Source organism: Pongo abelii, chromosome 2 (genome assembly GCF_028885655.2).
Source record: "Pongo abelii isolate AG06213 chromosome 2, NHGRI_mPonAbe1-v2.0_pri, whole genome shotgun sequence".
NCBI lineage: Eukaryota > Metazoa > Chordata > Mammalia > Primates > Hominidae > Pongo > Pongo abelii.
This window is the reverse complement of record NC_085928.1, coordinates 85,374,016-85,400,488: the sequence shown is the minus strand read 5'-3', so window position 1 is coordinate 85,400,488 and position 26,473 is coordinate 85,374,016. Positions and strand designations below refer to the sequence as shown.

Below are 26,473 nucleotides of genomic sequence, written 5' to 3'. Positions count from 1 at the left end.
TACAACTACCCTCACCCAGACTCCTTGGTGTAAGGAAAAAACATGCTGATTTGGTTAAACTACTCAGTTGATTCCATGCAGATGAACACAACCCTAACTGATTAACAATCCAAACACAGTAGTGGTTACCCCTGAGGAGAAAACTAGGTAGGAGCACGGCAGGAGAGGAAGATTGAGAGGTCTAAGGCAGCTTTATCTACTTTCCAAAATGTTTTAAAATAAGAATGCTTTATTATTTGTGTCATTTTAAATTAATAGGCATGCCATTCTGAAATTCCATGTCTAAATGGCACAAAAGTGTAAGACAGGCACCACAATTGCCTTATACAACATTACTCTCCAAAGATTATATTCCCAAACATTTCACCTATTCCTTCTTAGAAAAAGACTTCCAGAGTCTTTCAGTCTTCATCTTGGCCTATATTTTCAACTCATTAGGCAGCCTCTTGGGGTAACTTCAGCAAGCTCCATATGTACAATAACCTTCACGTGATCTTTAAATTAGCTCCATAATAGTGACAATGAGGCAGGAATCTTGAGCTAAAAAGCAGTTATTACAGGTTCCACTTTCACTTCTAGCACTAAAGATTACATGGAAAGTCACTCAACCGAAGTTATAGCTTCCACATTCATATGGAAGGAATAACAACAAGAATTATACCTCACTCCTACTCAGGGACATGCAGGTAGGAACCACAACACAGAAACAAAACCTATCGCTGGAGCAGCAGTGTTGTATGGAGGGGAAGGATAAAGCTTTGGAAGAAAATGGGTACACCTGGAATCCAAGCTCCACCATCTGCTGGCTGGGTGACCTTGAGTTACACACAGAATGGGTCTGAGCCTCAACATAAACATGACAGGATAATAGAACAGACCACCAGGATCAAGGATAAAGTCAAATGGGACAACACGCAGGGTAGAGGATTTGGCCCAGTGCCTGTTAATAATACTAAAATAATAATTACTATTAAACTTGTCATGTTTAAAACACTTTTCTTGAATTAAACTTAAATTTCCTGAGCATTCTTCTTATCCTTATATGTTTGAAATGTGGCAATCAGATTCCCTCTCACAATAGCATTTAACAGTTTCTCCCAATTTTTGCAAACTGCCAAATGTTGTCACGTAGGCTTTCTGAAAATATGCAGCTATCTGGGTGGCACAAATGTTAAACAATACAGCATGTCTAAAGGACAATAGTTCCTCTTAATAAGGGACTATCATGGCCTGTTGATTTGCTAAGTACATTAAGCACACATGGAGCACTGCAAACATGGAAAAACAATGCCTGTACCCTAGAGAATGGAGATAATTGGAAAAGAAGATAAACAGGAAATAATGTTAGGTGTTAGGTAATGAGGACCAATGGATGGAAACTTTTGATCACCCAGAAAATGCTCTTAATTGCCATCAAAATGATTACAAATCATTGAAATTACAATACAATCAGCTTTTTAAAACTCTGAATACTTTACTAATTTATCACTATCTAAAGATACATGTAGAAATACACTGTGAAATGTAAATACATATACATATATTAAGGTGTTATTAATTTTCCTTGAATGTTACAACTCCTGAGATGAAGACCACTCTGACATAGCACTGGCCATCAGAAACGTAATTTGTTCCAAAGTGTTCAAGACTGTTCTGACCAATGAATGTAAGCAGATTTCACTGGACATGGCTTTAGCACCCAATAGCTTTGGAAACTAACATCATTCAAAACAAAAAAAAAGAGGAAGAAAAAGAAAGAAAAGAGGAGGTGGGAGAAAGCCATATTACCTGAAGAAATACAATATATTAAGCTCTGATTCTAGTTAAGAGAGGATGTGAAGATGGCCGAATAGGAACAGCTCCGGTCTACAGCTCCCAGGGCGAGCCAAGCAGAAGACGGGTGATTTCTGCATTTCCATCTGAGGTACCGTGTTCATCTCACTAGGGAGTGCCAGACAGTGGGCGCAGGTCAGTGGGTGAGCGCACCGTGCGCCAGCCGAAGCAGGGGCGAGGCATTGCCTCACTCGGGAAGCGCAAGGGGTCAGGGAGTTCCCCTTCCAGGGGTGACAGACGGCACCTGGAAAATCGGGCCACTCCCACCCGAATACTGTGCTTTTCCGACGGGCTTAGGAAAAGGTGCCCCAGGAGAGTATAGCCCGCACCTGGCTCAGAGGGTCCTACGCCCACGGAGTCTCGCTGATTGCTAGCACAGCAGTCTGAGATCAAACAGCAAGGCAGCAGCGAGGCTGGGGGGGGGGCGCCCGCCATTGCCCAGGCTCGCTTAGGTAAACAAAGCAGCCTGGAAGCTTGAACTGGGTGGAGCCCACCACAGCTCAAGGAGGCCTGCCTGCCTCTGTAGGCTCCACCTCTGGGGGCAGGGCACAGACAAAAAAGACAGCAGTAACCTCTGCAGACTTAAATGTCCCTGTCTGACAGCTGTGAGGAGAGCAGTGGTTCTCCCAGCACGCAGCTGGAGATCTGAGAACGGGCTGACTGCCTCCTCAAGTGGGTCCCTGACCCCTGACCCCCGAGCAGCCTAACTGGGAGGCACCCCCCAGCAGGGGCAGACTGACACCTCACACGGCCGGCCAGGTACTCCAACAGACCTGCAGCTGAGGGTTCTGTCTGTAAGAAGTAAAACTAACAGAAAGGACATCCACACCAAAAACCCATCTGTACATCACCATCATCAAAGACCAAAAGTAGATAAAACCACAAAGATGGGGAAAAAACAGAGCAGAAAAACTGGAAACTCTAAAAACCAGAGTACCTCTCCTCCTCCAAAGGAACGCAGTTCCTTACCAGCAACGGAACAAAGCTGGACGGAGAATGACTTTGACGAGCTGAGAGAAGAAGGCTTCAGATGATCAAATTACTCCGAGCTACGGGAGGATATTCAAACCAAAGGCAAAGAAGTTGAAAACTTTGAAAAAAATTTAGAAGAATGTATAACTAGAATAACCAATACAGAGAAGTGCTTAAAGGAGCTGATGGAGCTGAAAACCAAGGCTCGAGAACTACGTGAAGAATGCAGAAGCCTCAGGAGCCGATGCGATCAAATGGAAGAAAGGGTATCAGCCCTGGAAGATGAAATGAATGAAATGAAGCGAGAAGGGAAGTTTAGAGAAAAAAGAATAAAAAGAAACGAGCAAAGCCTCCAAGAAATGTGGGACTATGTGAAAAGACCAAATCTACGTCTGATTGGTGTACCTGAAAGTGACGGGGAGAATGGAAACAAGTTGGAAAACACTCTGCAGGATATTATCCAGGAGAACTTCCCCAATCTAGCAAGGCAGGCCAACATTCAGATTTAGGAAATACAGAGAACGCCACAAAGATACTCCTCGAGAAGAGCAACTCCAAGACACATAATTGTCGGATTCACCAAAGTTGAAATGAAGGAAAAAATGTTAAGGGCAGCCAGAGAGAAAGGTCGGGTTACCATCAAAGGGAAGCCCATCAGACTAACAGCGGATCTCTCGGCAGAAACCCTACAAACCAGAAGAGAGTGGGGGCCAATATTCAACATTCTTAAAGAAAAGAATTTTCAACCCAGAATTTCATATCCCGCCAAACTAAGCTTCATAAGTGAAGGAGAAATAAAATACTTTACAGACAAGCAAACGCTGAGAGATTTTGTCACCACCAGGCCTGCCCTAAAAGAGCTCCTGAAGGAAGCACTAAACATGGAAAGGCACAACCGGTACCAGCCACTGCAAAATCATACCGAAATGTAAAGACCATTGAGACTAGGAAGAGACTGCATCAACTAACGAGCAAAATATCCAGCTAACATCATAATGACAGGATCAGATTCACACATAACAATATTAATTTTAAATGTAAATGGACTAAATGCTCCAATTAAAAGACACAGACTGGCAAATTGGATAAAGACTCAAGACCCATCAGTGTGCTGTATTCAGGAAACCCATCTCACGTGCAGAGATACACATAGGCTCAAAATAAAAGGATGGAGGAAGATCTACCAAGCAAATGGAAAACAAAAAAAGGCAGGGGTTGCAATCCTAGTCTCTGATAAAACACACTTTAAACCAACAAAGATCAAAAGAGACAAAGAAGGCCATTACATAATGGTAAAGGGATTAATTCAACAAGAAGAGCTAACTATCCTAAATATATATGCACCCAATACAGGAGCACCCAGATTCATAAAGCAAGTCCTGAGTGACCTACAAAGAGACTTAGACTCCCACACATTAATAATGGGAGACTTTAACACCCCACTGTCAACATTAGACAGATCAACAAGACAGAAAGTCAACAAGGATACCCAGGAATTGAACTCAGCTCTGCACCAAGTGGACCTAATAGACATTTACAGAACTCTCCACCCCAAATCAACAGAATATACATTTTTTTCAGCACCACACCACACCTATTCCAAAATTGACCATATACTTGGAAGTAAAGCTCTCCTCAATAAATGTAAAAGAACAGAAATTGTAACAAACTGTCTCTCAGATCACAGTGCAATCAAGCTAGAACTCAGGATTAAGAATCTCACTCAAAACCGCTCAACTATGTGGAAACTGAACAACCTGCTCCTGAATGACTACTGGGTACATAACGAAATGAAGGCAGAAATAAAGATGTTCTTTGAAACCAACGAGAACCAAGACACAACATACCAGAATCTCTGGGATGCATTCAAAGCAGTGTGTAGAGGGAAATTTATAGCACTAAATGCCCACAAGAGAAAGCAGGAAAGATCCAAAATTGACACCCTAACATCACAATTAAAATAACTAGAGAAGCAAGAGCAAACACATTCAAAAGCTAGCAGAAGGCAAGAAATAACTAAAATCAGAGCAGAACTGAAGGAAATAGAGACACAAAAAACCCTTCAAAAAATCAATGAATCCAGGAGCTGGTTTTTTGAAAGGATCAACAAAATTGATAGACCGCTAGCAAGATTAATAAAGAAAAAAAGAGAGAAGAATCAAATAGATGCAATAAAAAATGATAAAGGGGATATCACCACCGATCCCACAGAAATACAAACTACCATCAGAGAATATTACAAACACCTCTATGCAAATAAACTAGAAAATCTAGAAGAAATGGATAAATTCCTCAACACATACACCCTCCCAAGACTAAACCAAGAAGAAGTTGAATCTCTGAATAGACCAATAACAGGAGCTGAAATTGTGGCAATAATCAATAGCTTACCAACCAAAAAAAGTCCAGGACCAGATGGGTTCACAGCCGAATTCTACCAGAGGTACAAGGAGGAGCTGGTACCATTCCTTCTGAAACTATTCCAATCAATAGAAAAAGAGGGAATCCTCCCTAACTCATTTTATGAGGCCAGCATCATCCTGATACCAAAGCCTGGCAGAGACACAACAAAAAAAGAGAATTTTAGACCAATATCCTTGATGAACATTGATGCAAAAATCCTCAATAAAATACTGGCAAACAGAATCCAGCAGCACATCAAAAAGCTTATCCACCATGATCAAGTGGGCTTCATCCCTGGGATGCAAGGCTGGTTCAATATATGCAAATCAATAAATGTAATCCAGCATATAAACAGAACCAAAGACAAAAATCACATGATTATCTCAATAGATGCAGAAAAGGCCTTTGACAAAATTCAACAACCCTTCATGCTAAAAACTCTCAATAAATTAGGAATTGATGGGACGTATCTCAAAATAATAAGAGCTATTTATGACAAACCCACAGCCAATATCATACTGAATGGGCAAAAACTGGAAGCATTCCCTTTGAAAACTGGCACAAGACAGGGATGCCCTCTCTCGCCACTTCTATTCAACATAGTGTTGGAAGTTCTGGCCAGGGCAATTAGGCAGGAGAAGGAAATCAAGGGTATTCAATTAGGAAAAGAGGAAGTCAAATTGTCCCTGTTTGCAGATGACATGATAGTATATCTAGAAAACCCCATTGTCTCAGCCCAAAATCTCCTTAAGCTGATAAGCAACTTCAGCAAAGTCTCAGGATACAAAATCAATGTGCAAAAATCACAAGCATTCTTATACATCAATAACAGACAAACAGAGAGCCAAATCATGAGTGAACTCCCATTCACAATTGCTTCAAAGAGAATAAAATACCTAGGAATCCAACTTACAAGGGATGTGAAAGACCTCTTCAAGGAGAACTACAAACCACTGCTCAAGGAAATAAAAGAGGATACAAACAAATGGAAGAACATTCCATGCTCATGGGTAGGAAGAATCAATATCATGAAAATGGCCATCCTTCCCAAGGTAATTTACAGATTCAATGCCATCCCCATCAAGCTACCAATGACTTTCTTCACAGAATTGGAAAAAACTACTTTAAAGTTCATATGGAACCAAAAAAGAGCCCGCATCGCCAAGTCAATCCTAAGCCAAAAGAACAAAGCTGGAGGCATCACACTACCTGACTTCAAACTATACTACAAGGCTACAGTAACCAAAACAGCATGGTACTGGTACCAAAACAGAGATATAGATCAATGGAACAGAACAGAGCCATCAGAAATAATGCCACATATCTACAAGTATCTGATCTTTGACAAACCTGACAAAAACAAGAAATGGGGAAAGGATTCCCTATTTAATAAATGGTGCTGGGAAAACTGGCTAGCCATATGTAGAAAGCTGAAACTGGATCCCTTCCTTACACCTTATACAAAAATCAATTCAAGATGGATTAAAGACTTAAATGTTAGACCTAAAACCATAAAAACCCTAGAAGAAAACCTAGGCATTACCATTCAGGACATAGGCATGGGCAAGGACTTCATGTCTAAAACACCAAAAGCAATGGCAACAAAAGCCAAAATTGACAAATGGGATCTCATTAAACTAAAGAGCTTCTGCACAGCAAAGGGAACTACCATCAGAGTGAACAGGCAACCTACAAAATGGGAGAAAATTTTCGCAACCTACTCATCTGACAAAGGGCTAATATCCAGAATCTACAATGAACTCCAACAAATTTACAAGAAAAAAACAAACAACCCCATCAAAAAGTGGGTGAAGGACATGAACAGACACTTCTCAAAAGAAGACATTGATGCAGCCAAAAAACACATGAAAAATGCTCACCATCACTGGCCATCAGAGAAATGCAAATCAAAACCACAATGAAATACCATCTCACACCAGTTAGAATGGCAATCATTAAAAAGTCAGGAAACAACAGGTGCTGGAGAGGATGTGGAGAAATAGGAACACTTCTACACTGTTGGTGGGACTGTAAACTAGTTCAACCCTTGTGGAAGTCAGTGTGGCGATTCCTCAGGGATCTAGAACTAGAAATTCCATTCGACCCAGCCATCCCATTACTGAGTATATACCCAAAGGACTATAAATCATGCTGCTATAAAGACACATGCACATGTATGTTTATTGCCGCATTATTCACAATAGCAAAGACTTGGAACCAACCCAAATGTCCAACAATGATAGACTGGATTAAGAAAATGTGGCACATATACACCATGGAATACTATGCAGCCATAAAAAATGATGAGTTCATGTCCTTTGTAGGGACATGGATGAAATTGGAAATCATCATTCTCAGTAAACTATCTCAAGAACAAAAAACCAAACACCGCATATTCTCACTCATAGGTGGGAATTGAACAATGAGAACACATGGACACAGGAAGGGGAACATCACACTTCGGGGACTGTTGTGGGGTGGGGGGAGGGGGGAGGGATAGCATTGGGAGATATACCTAATGCTAGATGACGAGTTAGTGGGTGCAGCACACCAGCATGGCACATGTATACATATGTAACTTACCTGCACATTGGGCACATGTACCATAAAACCTAAAGTATAATAATAATAATAATAATAATTTAAAAAAAAGAAGTAAACAGAAAAAAAAAGAAATTAATTGTAACATATTTAATGTCCCTCAAATAAATTGGAAAGAACAAGAAAAAAAAAAAAAAAAAAGAGAGGATGTAATGCCTAGAGCAGGCCAATTGACCTCCATCTCATCCCATCATTCAGTAATTTACATCTGATTTCTGGTTCTCCATCTGCTTATCAAACATCAAGTCTTCAATGAGAGTGGCCCTGCTTTTCCTCCCCTCTGTGGACTGTCAGATGCCACTCACTTCAGCAATCAGTATGGCAGTGTCACCATCTTTCCAGGTGGAGCTAGGGAGCCAGCACTTAAGTCATCCCATTCATCGCTTCTCCACCTTTTGGCTAAGATCAAGTGAAGTCATGTGATTCACTCGTAAGAAAGAAGGCTCACTCATGAGCAAATGCATCGTGGAAATGCATAGCATCCTTTCTACATGCACCATCCCCTCAAGTCTCTCTGCTACGAAAAACATCAGAACAGAATAGTATCCATCAGCTTACACAACTTGTTTTTTGTAGTTATTAATGCTGGAATGCAGATTAATAACACCATTAACCCAGTGTGCCTGCTATTTTAACGAATGTCTATGTAAAGCAAAATGTTACTTGCTTTTCCCAATTGATGGGAAAAGGAAGAGGAATCATCATTTTACTTACCAATTTTCTTTTTTGACCAACTGAAAATTCTTTTTCAACCAAATATAAAAATATTTCACAGGTTAGCATGTACTAGGTACTATTCCAAGTGACGTGTGTGTGTGTGTGTGTGTGTGTGTAAGGCGTATGCATTCACATAGATGCAACTGGAATTCTCACAGCAACCACATAAAAATGTAAGTACAACTGTTGTCCCCTTTTAACTGAGGAAACTAGTGTTCAGAGAGGTTAGGTAACCTGTGTAAGGTCACACAGCTAGTCTGTGCAGAACCAGCACTTGATCCCTGGCTATTTTGACTCTAGAGCCCAAACTCTTAACCACTGTGTTCTAAGGTGACAAAGAAACTTGAAATTTGAAATATTATCTAATTATTTTTATCTTCATTCTGGAATATCTGAGTCAAAGGTCTCAAACTCACTTGCTTATACTGCAGGTTTAAGAGGTCAATGTAAATGAGAGAGACAGGCCTGAGGGTGACATAGAGAATGAAAAATATCCCATCTGCAAGAGTTGGGGTGGTGAGCTGGGGGGCAGCCAGAAGTCAGCTGCAGCGGACTGCTACAAAAAGAGAAATAATCTGTTATTATTCCAGTGTTGTGCCAAATTAGGATTATTATGTCAAATCTTGTGATTTTCAAACAATGCAACCAATTCAAAAAACAGTTATTAAACATAATCTGAGCCAAACAAAACATATCTGTGGGCCTACATTACCTATCGGCCACCACTTTGAGAGCTTTGCTTCAAACCAGGCCTTGAATGAATTTTTTGTGGAAAAATTGTGTATCACTGACAATAAATAATTGGTAATATTCACATTTCATTGTAAATATCTGCTTGAGCAGCTCTGAAAAACTTGAATCCCTTCCTCCCCCTGAGACACTTAACCTGTTTCTTAATTCATGTCTTCTTGCTGCAAAGTTTTCCTTTGATCAGGTAGAAAATGACCTTGCTAGTTCTGTTTATTGTTTAACAGAACTCAGTCTCAAAATCCCTGTCATAATCCATAATAAAATAGAGAGAGCAAAACTTAATCAGCTGTAAATGTACAGTAGTTAGCATTCACCGCAAAATGCTAATAATACTTCAAGAATACCATTTCTCTTCTGGCCTTTTGACCAAGTTGGTTAATGGACTGAGACTTGGGAAATAATGGAAATAATTTAGGCTGAGAACTTCACAGCCATGCATCAACCTTGAATTGAATGCCATGCCAGGAAAGCAGCACTAAGGCTGTGGCCCGGGTTTGGCAAGGAGAGCTCACCAACCAGTATGGATACCCAGAATGCTAATAAAACGAGGATCCAGTGTTTTAAACACAAATAGTAAATATCCACCAATTGCATGCCTAGCAAGAGGTTTTCTTAGAATACTACAAAATTAAAATTGTATTCCTAATATTTACATAAGGTCCTTGAATCCTGTGGTTTTAAAGAATTTTCTGCAAGATAGTTCAACTCTCAGTAACATGTACTCCATTGTACCTGTGACTTTTAGGAAGTGGGACCTTTCCTGAACATCTTAGAATGGGGAGTTGGCCTTAGGACCTAAGGTCTCAACTTAGTGTTGGAGCTTTTTAACCTAAGATATTGTTAATTATAACTGTCAAATTACAATTTGACAGAGTCAATTTGTAATTGTTTATCAATTTCCTTTTCCCTTGAAATAGTTCCTGGTAACCTGCTGAAATGTTCCCATTATTGTGTCATTAGTGTATCTATTTCTCTGAAAACAAAGTAAATTGATGAGGCGAAAGCTTGTTCCACATGGCACCTACCTAATGAACAGAAGGGTTTATTCACTTAATTATTAGTTATGAGTATCAAGTGCACTATTGTCACTCTTTAGGTTTTTACCTGTAAAACATTAAAAATCTAGCACACAAATGAATGTATTTGCTAATAAAACATTTAAAACCACAGTGGACTCTGAAATATCCAACCACCAAGCTGCTTGGTAACTTGGATGATGCAGCTATAATAATCTTTGTTAGGTAATGCTCCTTTTCCTCTCTCTCTCTCTGTTGAACTACCTATAGTAGGATGTTGGTAAATGGTCTTTTAAAAATAAAAACTTTAGATTAAAAGAAAACTGAATTCCTTCTATATTTTTATTACTAACAAATAATGCTTTTGTAAATTTGAATGGAAAACCACTTATATGTATTGCTACTGGGTTGCAGTTACGTTTTTGAGCTTAATTTAAAATACACTACTCAAAAATTTCATGAAAGATTAATTCTAAGAATCAAAAAAATGCATTTCAAAGCTAAAAATAAAATTAAATGAAAATTTTAAAATAAAAATAAAAGATAGTTCACGTCCACAGTACTTCTTTAACACAGAGGTCCCTAACCCAATAAGCTAAATCACATCATCATTGGGCTGTGACCCTGAAACTAAGTGAAGCAGGGAAATTATTTTCTAAAATATTTGACTTTAAATTTCTTCCTTTCAAAGAAGAAATCTCACATACAGTTTCTGGGACTGTAAAGTGGAATTGTCACTGTGGTCAGCCATCTGTTAGCATTTTGTCATGTTAAATATGCACCCTCCCCAGGACTCAGCAATCCTTCCCATCTGTACATCCCAGGAAAATTCCTGAACAGTTTCCTAAAGGGACACTTACATGGATGATCACCAAAGCATTTTTGTTGTTGCCGTTGTTTCCGTTTGTCTTTCTCTCGGGGGTAGTGGGGAACTGAAGCAACCTAAGTGTCCATTGCTAAGGGAATCCAGAAGTTACCTGCGATGAGTGTTCACTGTGGAGTATTCTGCAGCAACTGGAATCTTAGTACATCCTTCACTACCAAAAACTAACTTGGAAAAATCTTCCTATTTGTATATGAAAAACTGAGATGACAGGCTGCAGGAAAAATTACTTTAGGAAAGAATATGTCCTGTTTGATTCAATATTCTCTCATTCAGTTAGTTTTCATTTTTTTAATCTTCTTTTGCCAGGCATCTTATGAAACAAAACTAAGACACCTGCCCCTAACCTTTAGAAACTCTTGTCCAGGAAGGGAGACAGACACAAATGATTTTCTTCACATAATATTATAATAAAGACCACAAAAGATGCATGGACCCATGCAGTCAAAGCACACAAGGTGCTGCCTGTGCCGAGGACACAGAGAGAGGACGACATGGTTGAAGTCACCCCAGAGCAGAGTGAGCCAACCTCCCCAGCCCAGCTGAACACCCTCAGAGAAAAATACAACAGCCTTGGAAGACTTCAAAGATTCACTTACTTCTCACTCCACAAGCAGGGAGAAAATGGCAGTAGAAGGCAGTGGAAAATCAAGCCTCCTGTGACCCATCATTGGATTCTCACTGGCTGAAAATGCACACTGAGAAGACAAATGTGGGTAATGGGCATGCAATTTACTAGACATAGTGTTGGGGAGAGGGGATATTGCCACAAAACCTTCAATAACATATCCCCACATCATTCACGTGCAAGCTCCGGGTCCCCACACTGCAATATTATGCAATTTGTTCCACATCTGCCTCCTGCTGACCATATTTTCCTCTTCTCCCATTTTTCCAGCCACATAGGTAAGCTGGTGAACTTGAGGTTATGATAGGACAGCTTCCCAAGTGACCACCACATGCTTTCCCTGTGGGGAAATAGTTTTCCGATGATGCCGCTAGATGTCTGGGCCACCACTGACACTTAACAAGTTAGGGGACTTGCTAAAGGCGGGTAGGCTAAGATTTCCTGCAAATGCTCACAGCAGTTCTTCAATGTTTTATGCCATGGTGAAACCTATGAACTTCTTCTCAAAACACATATTGTAAGTGCATAAAACAAAATTCATAGGACTGAAAAGGAAATTGGTTACATTAAAACACTCCAAGTTAAGAATCTAAGCAATTTATAAATGCCACTTATAGGGTGATTGTGGGTAGACAAATGTGTTGCTGTTCGTGCCAACAAGCATTTAGCAGCATACCACATAATGGTTCTCACAAGGATGTCTCTTTTTAGCCTAATTAACCTGCTTATTAACATGTTCCTGAGCCTTTCCAGTTTAGCACATAACATAGGATAGTCATAGACAGAGATTCCTCTTCTACCCTTTCAGGAAGGCCTGAACTACAAATGTATTTCCAATAGTGATGTGCACCACCCTACCACCCTTGCCACCTTCTGAGCTATCAACGGCATGATTGAGCAGGGTGAGGACCACTGTCAAGGGCCTGGGAGCAGAGTCAAGTCATTTAAACCCCCTTGGGCTGGTACCGTCTGAGATGTGTAGAAACTGACATCTATCTCAGTGCTACTAACACCACCACTAGCCACAACTGCTGAGCAATTTATTACATCATGGCCTCATTCAGCCTCCAAGCTTAAAAGAATTTTCACACACACACACATACACACACACAATCATTTTGCCGGAGGTTCCCCAGCCAAAATGAGTAAGAATACATTTTACTAGTAAGAATAAAGTTCACGAGCCAGGTGCAGTGACCCATGCCTGTAATCCCAGCGCTGTGGGAGTCCAAGGCTGACCAATCGCTTGAGAGCAGGAGTTCAAAACCAGACTGAGGAACATAGCAAAACCCCATCTCTAAAAAAAAAAAAAAAAAAATTAGCCAGTCATGGTGGTACGTGCCCATAGTCCCAGCTAGCTACACAACAGGCTCAGGTGGGAGGATCACTTGAGCCCGGGAAGGTGGGGGTTGCAGTGAGCTATGATCATACCACTGCACTCCAGCCTCCTAGGTGACAGAGTGAGACCCTGTCTCAAAAAAATAGATAGAAAAATAAGAATAAAGTTCACAGTATAGTTCCAGTAAGAAGGTAGTTGCATTCTTAAACACCGATTTCAAAAATGCATAAATGATACAGCATTGACAGGAAGTCATAAGTCCTTTTAAGTCTATTTGTATTTTTTCCATCAAAATGCCATCAACACATGCTTGGAAAATGAGAAACGTATAGACAACAGACACTTTATCCAATGCAGTAAATTATTCATCCCAAGATGGACATGAGGACTCTTAAGAATCTGCCCCATCCCTAAAAGTCCAAAGTCTACATGCTGTGAACTTAAAAATTCATCTAACTTCTGTGTTTTACAGCTGTAAAAACTGAGACCAAGAGAGTCAACAATTTGTTGTAGTAATTTTTCATAGTCTACACAACTATTGTGGAAGAAATGCCAGTCTTCCAGCTTCTGGGTTGATATTCTTATTATTCAGAGCTGCACAGATGTGATCTGTTTAAAATATTCTTATCTGAAAAGCTCTATGGCTGAAATTATTACACCCTTTATTTTAATTCACTAATTCAAACTAATTAGTCTGGGAATACCAATCTGACTTATTAAAATGCCTAAGGCATTTTAAAATAAATCTATTACTTTCAAGTATTCTCAGCAACTTCACCTAAGTAACAAGAGAACAATTTATAATGAGCAATTTTTTACCTACTAAAAATGCATTAAATGTGTTATATACAAAAATTAACTCAAAATAGATCACAGTCCTATATATAAAGCCAAAAACTAAAAACTGTCTCAAAGAAAACAGAAAACAACCTGTGTGATCTTTGATTGGGACAAATATTTCTAAGACACCAAAAGTAAAATACATAAAAGAACAAACTAGTATATTGGACTTTATCAAAACAAAAACTTCTGCTCCTCAAAAAACATTGTTAAGAGAGTGAAAAGATAAGCCACATACCGGGAGAAAATATTTCCAATTTGGTTATTTGATAAAGGAATTATATCAAGAATATATAAAGATCTCTCAAAACTCAATACTGAGCAAACAAACAATGTGACTTTAAAAAGTGGCCAAATAATTTGAACACACTTCACCAAAGAAGATAGACAGGTGACAAGCAAATGAAAAGATGTGCAACATTATTAGCCATTAGGTTGATGCAAATTAAATCTGCAATATGATAGCACCACACACCTATTAAAAATGGCTAAAATTAAAGATACAGACAATACTTAGTGCTGGTAAGAATATGAAGGAACTGAAACTCTCATTCACTGCTGGTGAGCACGCATTGGTACACCACTTTAAAATGTTTAACAGTTTCTTAAAAATCAAACATACACCTACCATATGAACCCAGCCATTCTTCTCCCAAGGTAGTTACCAAAGAAAAATGAAACCATATGTCTGTATAACAGTTGTACAAAATGTTCACGCAGCTTTATTTGTAATACCCAAAGTTAGAAAAACTCCAAGAGTCTATCAACAAGTGAATGGATAAACGATGTGTGGTATATAATGGAATACTACTCAGCAATAAAAAGAAATGAGCTTGTGTGTCAACTTAAAATGTTTTAGTTAAAAAAAGAACCCATATACATGCAGCAACATGGAAGAATCATAGAACAATTAGGCAGAAAGAAACCAGATGAAAGAGAAAATTATCCCACAAACAAAATTCTAGAAAATGCAAACTCATCTACAGTGACCCAAAAAAAAAAAAAAAAAAAAAAAATCTGTGGTTACCTAGGGATGGTGGAAAGGAAAGAGGAGCTGATTACAACAGAGTATAAGGAAACTTTTGGGGTGAAGGGTTTATTCATTACTTTTATTATTAAGATGGTTTCATGGGTGTAAATAGGTTAAAATTTAACAAATTGTACACTTTCAAATTTGTGCAGTTTATTGTACGTCAGTTATACCTTAATAGAGCTGTTAAAAAACAAAAATAAAATATGTGCATTGACAATGGCAGAAGCAATCTGGCTTCACTCTATCCACAAGAAACCAAAAACAAACATTCAGCACTCAGATTATCACCAGTAATATCCCACAATTTATTTTTTTTTTATTTTTCTTTAAACACTGGCTTTCTCTATGTTGCCCAGTGATATGGTTTGGCTTTGTCCCCAACCCAAATCTCATCTTGAACTGTAGTTCCCATAATCCCCATGTGTCGTGGGAGGGACCTGATGGAAGGTAACTGAATCATGGGGCCAGGTTTTTCCCTGTACTCTCTTCACAATAGTGAGTAAGTCTCACGAGATCTGATCGTTTTATAAAGGGCAGTTTCCCAGCACATCTCTTTTGCCTGCCACCATGTAAAACATGCCTTTTCTCCTCCTTTGCCTTCTGCCATGATTGTGAGGCCTCCCCAGTCATGTGGAACTGTGAGTCCTTTAAACCTCTTTTTCTTTATAAATTACCCTGTCTTGGGTATTTCTTCATAGCAGTATGAAAATGGATGAATACACTCAGTCTGGAATGCAGTGGCTATACATAGACATAATCATAGTGTGCTGCTGCTTCAAACTCTGGTCCTCAAGTGATCCTCCTGCCTCAGCTTCCAAAGTAGCTGGAACTATAGGCACATACCACACTAGCTACAGCTCAAATTTGAGGCTGAGATGTTCCCTGAAACCACAGAGAGGTGAAAAACTCCAGACAGACAGTAAGAGAAATGGACTTTTCTATCTGCATTGCACCTCCCTCAAATCTGCCAAGCACCATGTGCAAAAAAATTCACCTAGATTTATGATTTCTACACTGGAAAAAAGTGAGACTGAGGTGGACAGCCAGCTTCCAAACCATCTTGGGTTCTTGTGCAGGGAAACCATTCCTATTTCAACCCACAGGAAACACAGCAAGTGCCTGTAGGGAGAAAATCCCCTGAGGGTGCTAGAAACAAATAGAGAGTGTAAGACTAGCAACCTCCCTAGCAACCTCAGCTCACAAAACTCAGCTCTTTATCTTAGCCAAAAAAGATGCCAAACTAGAGTGACTGTTCAGCAGCACCACACTGTAGAAGGTACATTCCACAGTTCTTCTGGGCATGAACCCCCTAGCTATACTTCTCACTCGGCAGGATATCCCCATTGGAACCCACACTCCCATTTCAAGACTGGCAGAGCTCTGAACCTTAGTGAGAGTAGAGGCAAATCTGGGCTTAAGGCACCATCTAGTGCCAAAAAGGAAGCAGCAATCTAAGATTAAGGGAACTCAACAGGCAACTGCAAAGAACCTCTAAGAAAACATACCCCAGAAAGACCAAAACAAGCCAGGGAGCAAAGATGGAAATAAATAATTAACTCTTCCATACAAAGCAATAGACATATATTCACAAGAAACAACAGCAAACAAGGAATCATGAACTCCCTAAGCAGACAAAACAAGCAGCCAGGGATGAAACCTAATGAGATGGTGATGTGTGAGCTCTCAGATCAAGGATTCAAAATAGCAGTTCTAAAAAAAAAAAAAAAAAAAGCTCTGCAAACTCACAAAAAAAACTCAGAAATGTATCAGATCAACAACAACAACAACAACAAAACAAATCCTGGAACTGAGAAATACATGTGTTGGACTACAAAATGCATCAGAAGTTCTCAAAAGCAGAATGAATAAAACCAGAAAAAAGTCTGTGAGCTCAAAGGCAGGCTATTTGAAAATATACAGTCAGAATAGAAAAAATAAAAAAAGAATGAAAAGGAACAAAGGACACCTACAGAATATGAGGAATTACCTCAAAAGAACAAATCTAAGAAATCACTGGTGTCTAAGAGGGAATTGAGAAAGAGCAAGGGGTAGTAGAAACCTTATTCAGAGAGATAATAACAGGAAATTTTCCAAACCTAGAGCAAGATATAAATATCCAGGTACAAGGATGTCAGAGATCACCAAATATAACCAACCCAAATAAGACTACCAAAAAAGCATATAATAATCAAACTTTCAAAGGTCAAGGAAAAAGAGAGGATCCTAAAAGCAGCATGAGGAAACAGCTAATAACATATTGAGGAGCTCTGAATTGTCTGGCAACAGACTTCTCAATGGAAACCACACAGGCCAGGAAAGATGGGACAACATATTCAAACTGCTAAAGAAAAAAACCATAAGCCAAGAATACTTCACCCAGAAAAGCTTTCTTTCAAACATGAAGGACAGATAAAGTCTTTCCCAGACAAACAAGAGCTGGGGGAATTCGGCACCACTAGACTTGTCTTACAAAAAATGTTAAATGGAGTTCTTCAATCTCAAAGAAAATAACAGTAATGTGCAAAAAAAAATTTGAAGGTAAAAAACTAACTGCTAAAGTAAGTACACAGATAAATTCAAAATATCCTAATACTGTAACTATAGTGTGTAACCCACTCACATCACTAATATGAAAATTAAAAGACAAATCTATCAAAAATAACAATGACAACAGCAACTTATTAGGGATAGGCAATATTAAAAGATGTAAATTGAGACAACAAAAAGTCAAAATGTGGAAGGGATGAAGTTAAAGTGCAGGGTTTTTGTTTTTCATTTGTTGGTTTCTTTTCTTTGTAATCACTTATCGTTTATTTAAAATAACTTGTTATATCTATAAGATGTTTTCTGTAAGCCTCATGGTAACCCCTGCGAGGCAAAAACCTATAATAGATACCATAACAATGAAAAGAAACAAATTAAAACATACTACCAGAGAAAAAAATCATATAGCCACAGAGGAAGAAGATAGTAACAAAGGAAGAAGGAGAGGAGTTACAAAACAACCAGAAAATAACGATATGACAGTGGTAAGTACTTACATATCCAATAACAACCTTGAATGTAAATTGACTAAATTCTCCAATTAAAAGACATAGAGTGGCTGAGTAGATTTTTTAAAAACACAAACCAACTATATGCTGCCTACAAGAAATTCACTTCACCTATAAAGACACACATAGACTGAAAGTGAAAGGAAGGAAAGCTATTCCATGCAAGTGGAAATGAGAAAAGAGCAGGAGTAGCTAACCTTATACCAGATATAGGCTTCAAGTCAAAGGCTGTAAAAGAGACAAAGAAGTTCACTATATAATGATAAAGGGGTGAATTCAGCAAGAGGATATAACAACTGTAAATATATATGCACCCAACACCATGGAACCCAAACACATAAAGCAAACATTAACAGATCTAAAGAGAGAGAGACTAATACAGTAATAGTAGAGGACTTCAACACCCCCCTCTCAGTAATGTACAGATCATCCAGACAGAAAAATCAACAAAGAAACATCAGAGTTAAACTACACTCTAGACAAAATGGACCTGACATTTACAGAACATTTCATCCAGCTGCTGCAAAATACACCTTCTTCTCATCAGCATATGGAACATTCTCCAGGACAGGTCACATGTTGGGTGACAAAACAAGTCCCAACAAATTCAAAAAACTAAAAATGATATCAAGTATTTTTTTCTGACCACATTGGAATAAAAGTAGAAATCAGTAATAAGAGCTTTGGAAACTATATAAGCACATGGAAATTAAACAACATGTTCTTAAATGATCAATGGGAAAATGAAGCAATTAAGAAGAAAATTTAAAAATTCATGAAAGGAATGAAAATGTAAACAAACATCCCAAAATCTATGGGATACAGAAAAAGCAGCATTACAAGTGAAGATTATAGCAATAAATGCCTACTTCAAAAAAGTAGAACAATTTCAAATAAACAATGATACATCTCAGGAAACTAGAAGAGAACCAACTAAATCCAAAATTAGTAGAAGGAAGGAAGTAATACCAGAGCAGAAATAATGAAACTGAAACTTTAAACAATACAAAAGATTAACAAAAAGTTGTTTTTTTGAAAAGATAAAAAAATTGAAAAACCTTTAACTAGACTAAGAATAAAAAGAGGGAAAACCCAAATAAATATAATCAGAAAGAAAAAAAAAGAAGACATAACAACTGATACCACAGAAATTCAAAGGATCACCAGCTATATGCCAACAAATTGGAAAAGCTAAAAGAAATGAGTAAATTCCTGGACACATACAACCTACCAAGATTAAACCAGGAAGAAATAGAAAACTCAAACAGATCAATAACAAATAATGAAATTAAGGCAGTCATAAAGCATCTCCCATCAAAGAAAAGCCCAGGACATGATGGCTTCACTGCTGAATTCCACCAAATATTTAAAGAACTACTTATAACACCAATTATACTCAAACTATTCAAAAACATGAAAAAGAGGTAATATGTGCAAATTCACTCTACAAGGCCAGTATTGCCCTTACACCAAAACCAGATAAGGACACAATGAAAAGAAAACTACAAGCAAGTATCCCTGATGAACACAGATGTAAACGTCCTCAACAAAACACTAGAAAACAAATTCAATGACACAATAAAAAGATCATTCACCATGATCAAATAATCAATGTCATCCCAGAGAGGCAAAGATGGTTCAACATATGCAAATCAATAAACATGATACATCAGATTAACAGAATCAAGGACAAAACCATACGATCATTTCAACAGATGTTTTAAAAGCATTCAACACAATTCAACATTCTTTTATGATAAAAACTCTCAACAAATTGGGTACAGAAGGAACATACCTCAAAACAAAAATGGCCATACGTAACAAACCCACAGCTAACATACTGCTTGGGGGAAAATTGAAAGACATTTCCCTAAGATCTGGAATAAGACAAGGAATCACAAATTTACCACTTTTTTTCAACATAACATTTGAAGTTCTAGCCACAGCAATTAGACAAGAGAAAGAAATAAAGGGCATCCAAATTGGAAAGGAAGAAGACAAATCATTCTTATTCATAGATGACATGACATTACATTTAGAAAAGCCTAGAGATTCCAACAAAAAACACTTAGAACTGATAAGTGAATTCAGTAAATTTGCAGGATACAAAATTAACCTACAAAAATCCATAGCATTTATATGCAAAGAATCTGAAAAAGTAATCAAGGCACCAATACCATTTACAATAGACACAAAGAATATAAAATACCTAGAAATAAGTTAAACCAGAGATGCAAAAAATCTCTACAAAGAAAACTATTAAACATTGATGAAAGTCAATGAAGACACACAAAAAAAGAAACATGCCTATACTCATGGGTTAGAAAAATTAATATTGTTAAAATGACAATACTACCCAAAGTGGTCTATAGATTCAATGCAATCTCTATCAAAAACCAATAACATTCTTCACAAAAATTGAAAAAACAATGCTAAAATTCATGTGGAACCATAAAAGACCCAAAATAAACAAAACAATCCGAATTGGACAAAGAGAACAAAGCTGGAGGCATCACACTACTTGACTTCAAAATATACTATAAAGCCATAGTAATTAAAACAGCATGGTACTAGCATAAAAACAGACACATAGAGCAGTGGAACAGAATACAGAACCCAGAAATAAATCCACACATTTACAGCCAACTCATTTTTTTTTTATTTTTAATTTACTTTTAAGTTCTGGGATACATGTGCAGAATGTGCAGGTTTGTTACATAGGTATACATGTGCCATGGTGGTTTGCTGCATCTATCAGCCAATCATCTAGGTTTCAAGCCCTGCATCCATTAGGTATTTGTCCTAATACTCTCCCTCCCTTTGTTCCCCACCCGACAGGCCCTGATGTGTGATGTTTCCCTTCCTGTATCAATGTGTTCTCATTGTTCAACTCCCACTTATGAGTGAGAACATGCGGTGTTTGGTTTTCTGTTCCTGTGTTAGTTTGCTGAGAATGATGGTTTCCAGCTTCATCCATGTCCCTGCAAAGGACATGAACTCATGCTTTTTTATGGCTGCATAGTATTCCATGGTGTATACATGCCACATTTTCTTTATCCAGTCTATCACTGATGGGTATTTGGGTTGGTTCCAAAATCTCACGCCAGTTAGAATGGCGATCATTAAAAAGTCAGGAAACAACAGATGCTGGCGAGGATGTGGAGAAATAGGAACGCTTTTACACTGTTGGTGGGAGTGTAAATTAGTTCAACTGTTGTGGAAGACAGTGTGGCAATTCCTCAAGGATCTAGAACCAGAAATACCATTTGACCCAGCAATCCCATTACTGAGTATATACCCAAATGATTATAAATCATTCTACTATAAAGACACATGCACACGAATGTTTATTGCAGTGCTATTTACAATACCAACTCACTTTTGACAAAGACACCAAGAACCTATATTGGGGAAAGGACAGTCTCTTCAAAAAATGGTGCTGGGAAAACTGAAAAACCATATGCAGAAGAACAAAGCTAGACCCCATCTCTCACTATATACAAAAATCAAATCAAAATGGAGTAAAGACTTAAATCTAACACCTGAAACTATGAAACTATTAGAAGCAAAAACTGGGGAAATGCTTCAAGATATTGGTCTGGGCAAAGATTTTTTTAGTAAGACTTCAAAAGCACAGGTCACAAAAGCCAAAATTTTCCGCATTGCAAAGGAAGCAATCAGCAAAGTGAAAAGATAACCTATGAAAAGGCCAAAAATATTTGCAAACTATCCATCCAACAATCAATTAATAAGCAGCATATATAAGGAACTCAAACAACTCAACAGCAAAAAAAAAAACCAATCCAGTTTTAAAACGGGCAAAAGAGTTGAATAAACATTTCTCAAAAGAAGACATACAAATGACCAACAGGTATATGAAAAAATGCTCAACATCACTAATCAACAGGGAAATGCAAGTCAAAACCACAATGAGATATCATCTCACCCCAGTCAAAACGGTTTTTATCAAAAAGACAAAAAATAACGGATGCTGGCAAGAACGTGGAGAAAGGAGAACACTCATACATCATTGGGGGAATGTAGATTAGTACAGCCACTATAGAAAACAGTATAGTGGTCCTTCAAAAACTAAAAATAAAAGGACCAAATGATCCAGCAATCCCACTGCTGGATATCTATCCAAAAGAAAGGAAACCAGAATATCAAGGAGATAACTATACTCCCATGTTTATTGCAGCACTATTTACAGCAGCCAAGATATGGGAACAACGTAAGTGTCCATCACTGGATGAATGGATAAAGCAAATGTGGTACATATATACAATGGAATATTATTCAGTCATAAAAAAGAATAAAATCCTGTCATTTGCAGCAATATGGATGTAACTGGAGGTCCTTATGTTAACTGAAATAAGCCAGGCACAGAATAAATACTGCATGCTCTCATTCATATATGAGAGCTTACAAAAGTAGATTTCATACTGGTAGAAAGTTGATTGGTGGTTACCAGGGGCTAGGAAGGGTTGGGAGGAGGGAGAGATGAACAGAGGTTAATAGTTAAAAAATACAGTTAGAAGAAATATGATGTAGTGTTCAATAGTATGGTACAGCAACTACAGTTAACAATAATTTAGTTTTAGTTCAAAATAGCTAGAGAAGAGGAATCACAATATTCCCAACATAAAGAAACAGTGAACATTTAGGGTGATCGATGTTGCAACTGTCCTGGTTTGATCATTACACATTGTATATATGTATCAAAATATCACATGTACCCCAAAGATATGCACAACTATTATGTAGCAATAATAAATAAGAAAATGCATTAAATTCCAGACATAATACCAAGCCCTTTAGATAAATTGTCTCACTTCATGTCACAAAAATACTTCTAGGTAGGGGATGTTGTAATACTTCCAGGAAGAAGAAACTGAGGCTCAGAGAGATTACATAACTTTGCCCAGGGTCACATAGGTAGGACTTTGCAGAGAGAAGGCACAAGCATTTTGACTTCATGTTAAATAAATGCTTCCCAAAGCACTTGACAATTTTTTAAGATAACATGAACAGCTCCTTGGTAAATATATTTACACCATTTATTTGCTTAGCAAATCCCTTTTCATAGACAGCATGGGTAAATATCAGCCGTATCATCTCAAGTCTGATCTTTCATCACACATTCAATTACAAATTCTAAAATTAGTAGGGTTCAAATTCAGGTCTCAGTGACTTATAGAAACAATCCAGGTTCTGATGTGTCACACACCTATGAGGCATGAATCAGGCTCATTAGAAAACAAATTCCAGATCAGTACAACATAAGGTAGGAGAGGCTAACAACCTTGCTCTCACCTGGAGAGATCAAACAATGTCATACTTGTTTTCCAGGAGAAGACAAACAGAAACAGACACAGACACACACACAACAGACAGACACACACAGATATACATACACACACACACCCCCCCCCGGGCCAGAAAAATGCTGACCTAGCCATTCTGTGAATGTTTCCAATTTCTAGATGGTATCCTCAAAGCACACTAACTAGACAAGTAATACATATTAATAGCTGCTCTCTCCCTTTCAATGTGGGCATTATTTCCTATTGGATATGTTTAGCCGGCAACAGCTCAAACATATAGACTATGCATAGTTAGAAATCACTGTCCTCCACGGGGCAACACTTACTTGAAAAGCCTGTAAAATGACCACAGGACACTTGCAGGGAGGGCAGAAAACAGCAACGTGTTCACATGTTCATTTCTCTAGCTCAAATCCAACCAGGCTTTGAAAGCTCCGCTTGAAAGACAAGCCTTCCGCTATCTCTTGCAAATGCTTTCTAAACAACAAATAAGACTTTCCAGAGCAAAGGAGACTTTTCCAAAATCTGTAACTGTTTGACTTTGGGGAAGAAGACACACCTCTTGACTCCTTTGTGCACAACCAAATTCAGATTGCTTAAATCTCCCACACCCTTGGATGGCTGGTATTTATTCCCAACGCTTTCCCAGGTAGCTGTGCAATGCCGGTGATGAGCTACTGAAAAATTGCCTGCTGCTAACAACACTGTTGCTATTCAGTTATTTCATTTCATGCCTATATTATATTTTTCCTGAAACAAATTTCTCTATTGTTCCCTCTCTGCTTCTAGGATCCCATTACCCAATCCCCAACAGGTAATAAAAAAACAGAGCCCAGTTGGAGACACCCAACAACCTCAGGCCCTTCTAACCCTGTCAGACTTAGTTACAGTTCTTATCTGATTTCAGACACACCCTAAAATATAAGCATTGATGGTACTCGGCCTTAGTAGTCAAATTGTTTTTAACTCTTGCAAACACAGTCTTCTTACAATCAATCCTTTGTAATGGGTTTTTAAATGTCCCTTCAAAAATATTATTTCCAGTGTTCTATTCTGAGACTACCATATGGACCAAAATATTTAAAGCATCCAAGCAACACCTAGGAAAACACAAAATGTCATTTTTCTTCCTGCCCCATCTCTACCCCTGCTGTTTCTTTTTACCAAGGATTTTATTTTCCTTATATGGAACAAATGATTCCAATTTCCTCGTATAGCACTGGCATACAGATGAGGTATTGACCTGTAGCTTTTTAAACCCCAAATTGTAGGCTTTGTTTAGATGAGTCTAAGGCCGTGGCTTGAAAGAAGAAAAAGGGAAGTTTCTTCTCAAGGGTAAGCAGAATCTTTTCCGAAACTACCCAAGGAACTCTTCAAAGACAGTTACCTGTTCTGCCTTAAAGACTCAAAGAAGGAAGGGTGAAAAAGCCTGCTCTGCCAAGTAGGATGGCTCACAAGCTCATTTGAGGAACTGAAATTCTTTACTCCCGTCAGTAATACAACCCTTTCTTTCCACACACACATACACACACAAAGGATGTAAAGCATGCTCATTTGTCAGACATTTCGCAAAGCTGAACTTGCCAGTGGCACTGGGACTTGAACTTGCAGCGGCACTGGGACTTGAACTTGCAGCTGAGGAGGTGAGAAGAAGCCGAATATTAACACCTCATATAATGTGTTCCTTTCCCTTCTTATTAAAAGCTGAGCCCATCAAAATGGCACTGAAGAAATATAATATGGGGTACAAGGGAGGCTAGTGGAATCCCTCACGATGGAAGCTTTTAGCATTCAAAAAGCTGAGCTGGCACAAAACGAGTAAGTATTTTCACAGTCCTTCCCAAGAGGTGGAAATGGAGGTCACCTTGACAGGGTGACACCTCTCCTCAGCCTAACCGTGTCATAGCAAGACTGAAATGGAGACTTAACACCACTCAGATCAAACTGTACCTTGATAGGAGCTAGAGTCAAACTTCCAGTTTTTGGGTTGTTTTTTTTTTTTAACTTCTGAATCATTGGTTCTCATCTTTGGCTGCAGGTCTGAGTAATCAATAGTACGGTTGTTAAATAATACAGGTGCCTGCATTCTACTTTGTAAGGTTCAGATAGAATCTAGCCGCACTGGGCCCTCTGTGTTTTTAGTGAAAAAACTCCCCAGGGAGAGAATAAAGTAACCACTATCTCATGGATGCCTTTTTCCATTGCTACCAAAACATAGGCCCTTTAAACCATTCCACAGTCTTTTCTTTTTCTTGCTCATAAAATAGAGTATGTTGTTGCAGAGTTGCCTACATGGCAATACATCCATAGATTTACTGAAATAACCATTCACTGGAAGTGGGACAGGAAGAAGGAAGACAGAGAAAAGTACAGGAGAAACCATAATAAAACGGTATCATCAGGTTTCACTTACCCCAGTGGGTAAGTGCTCATTATTGATCAAAATAAGTTTGCTAGTGGGTAACTTTAAGACTTAATAGTTGATATCACATGCATAAACACACACACACTGTCAAATTACTTTTGCCACTTTCCTCTCCCTAAAAATATGCTCTTGCAGAGAATAATAGCATAACCTATTCATCAGGAAGCAGAACTCTTCCCCATTCTTTATTACTTGAGGTTACAAATCCCACTTACCTGGTACTTTTTCTAAATTTAGTAGTCATTTGTTTAAAAAACAAAAAAAAAAGAGAGAACTAAATAACTAAATAAAACATAAAAGAAATTAAGTGAAATAAAGAGAGATAAAACAATGTGCTCTATGACTGACCCATGAAAATTAAAATAACCCATAATTCCAATCTTTAAAAAAGCAACATTAAGACCTAACTCATTATTAGTTCATGGTACTTATAGTAGGCTCTAACCACATGTGGCTATTGAGCACTTGAAATGTGGCTAGGGTCACATGTTAAAATGATAATATTTTGAATATATTGGGTTAAATAAAATGTGTTAGTAAAATTAATTTCCTCTGTTGCCTTTTACTTTTTTCAGCGCGGCTTTATAACATGCAAAATTGCATGTGGCTCTATTTAGCTACGATAAGCCTTGCCTACCCCCTAGTGTCAGAACTTA

General features: G+C 38.2%; 1 protein-coding gene across 6 annotated transcripts in view; it reads right to left on the bottom strand.

Annotated features, from left to right (window-relative positions):
• Window positions 1–26,473, bottom strand: part of TAFA4 (TAFA chemokine like family member 4) — a 218,967-nt gene that overhangs the window by 136,396 nt on the left and 56,098 nt on the right. Inside the window, exon 1 of one of the 6 annotated variants that reach the window (XM_063722009.1) lies at window positions 1,789–2,742. The exons of the other annotated variants lie outside the window; for them this stretch is intronic. The gene's annotated coding sequence lies outside the window, so the exon portion shown is untranslated. Of the gene's footprint in view, window positions 1–1,788; window positions 2,743–26,473 lie in introns of those variants that run through there. 6 annotated transcript variants of the gene reach the window in all.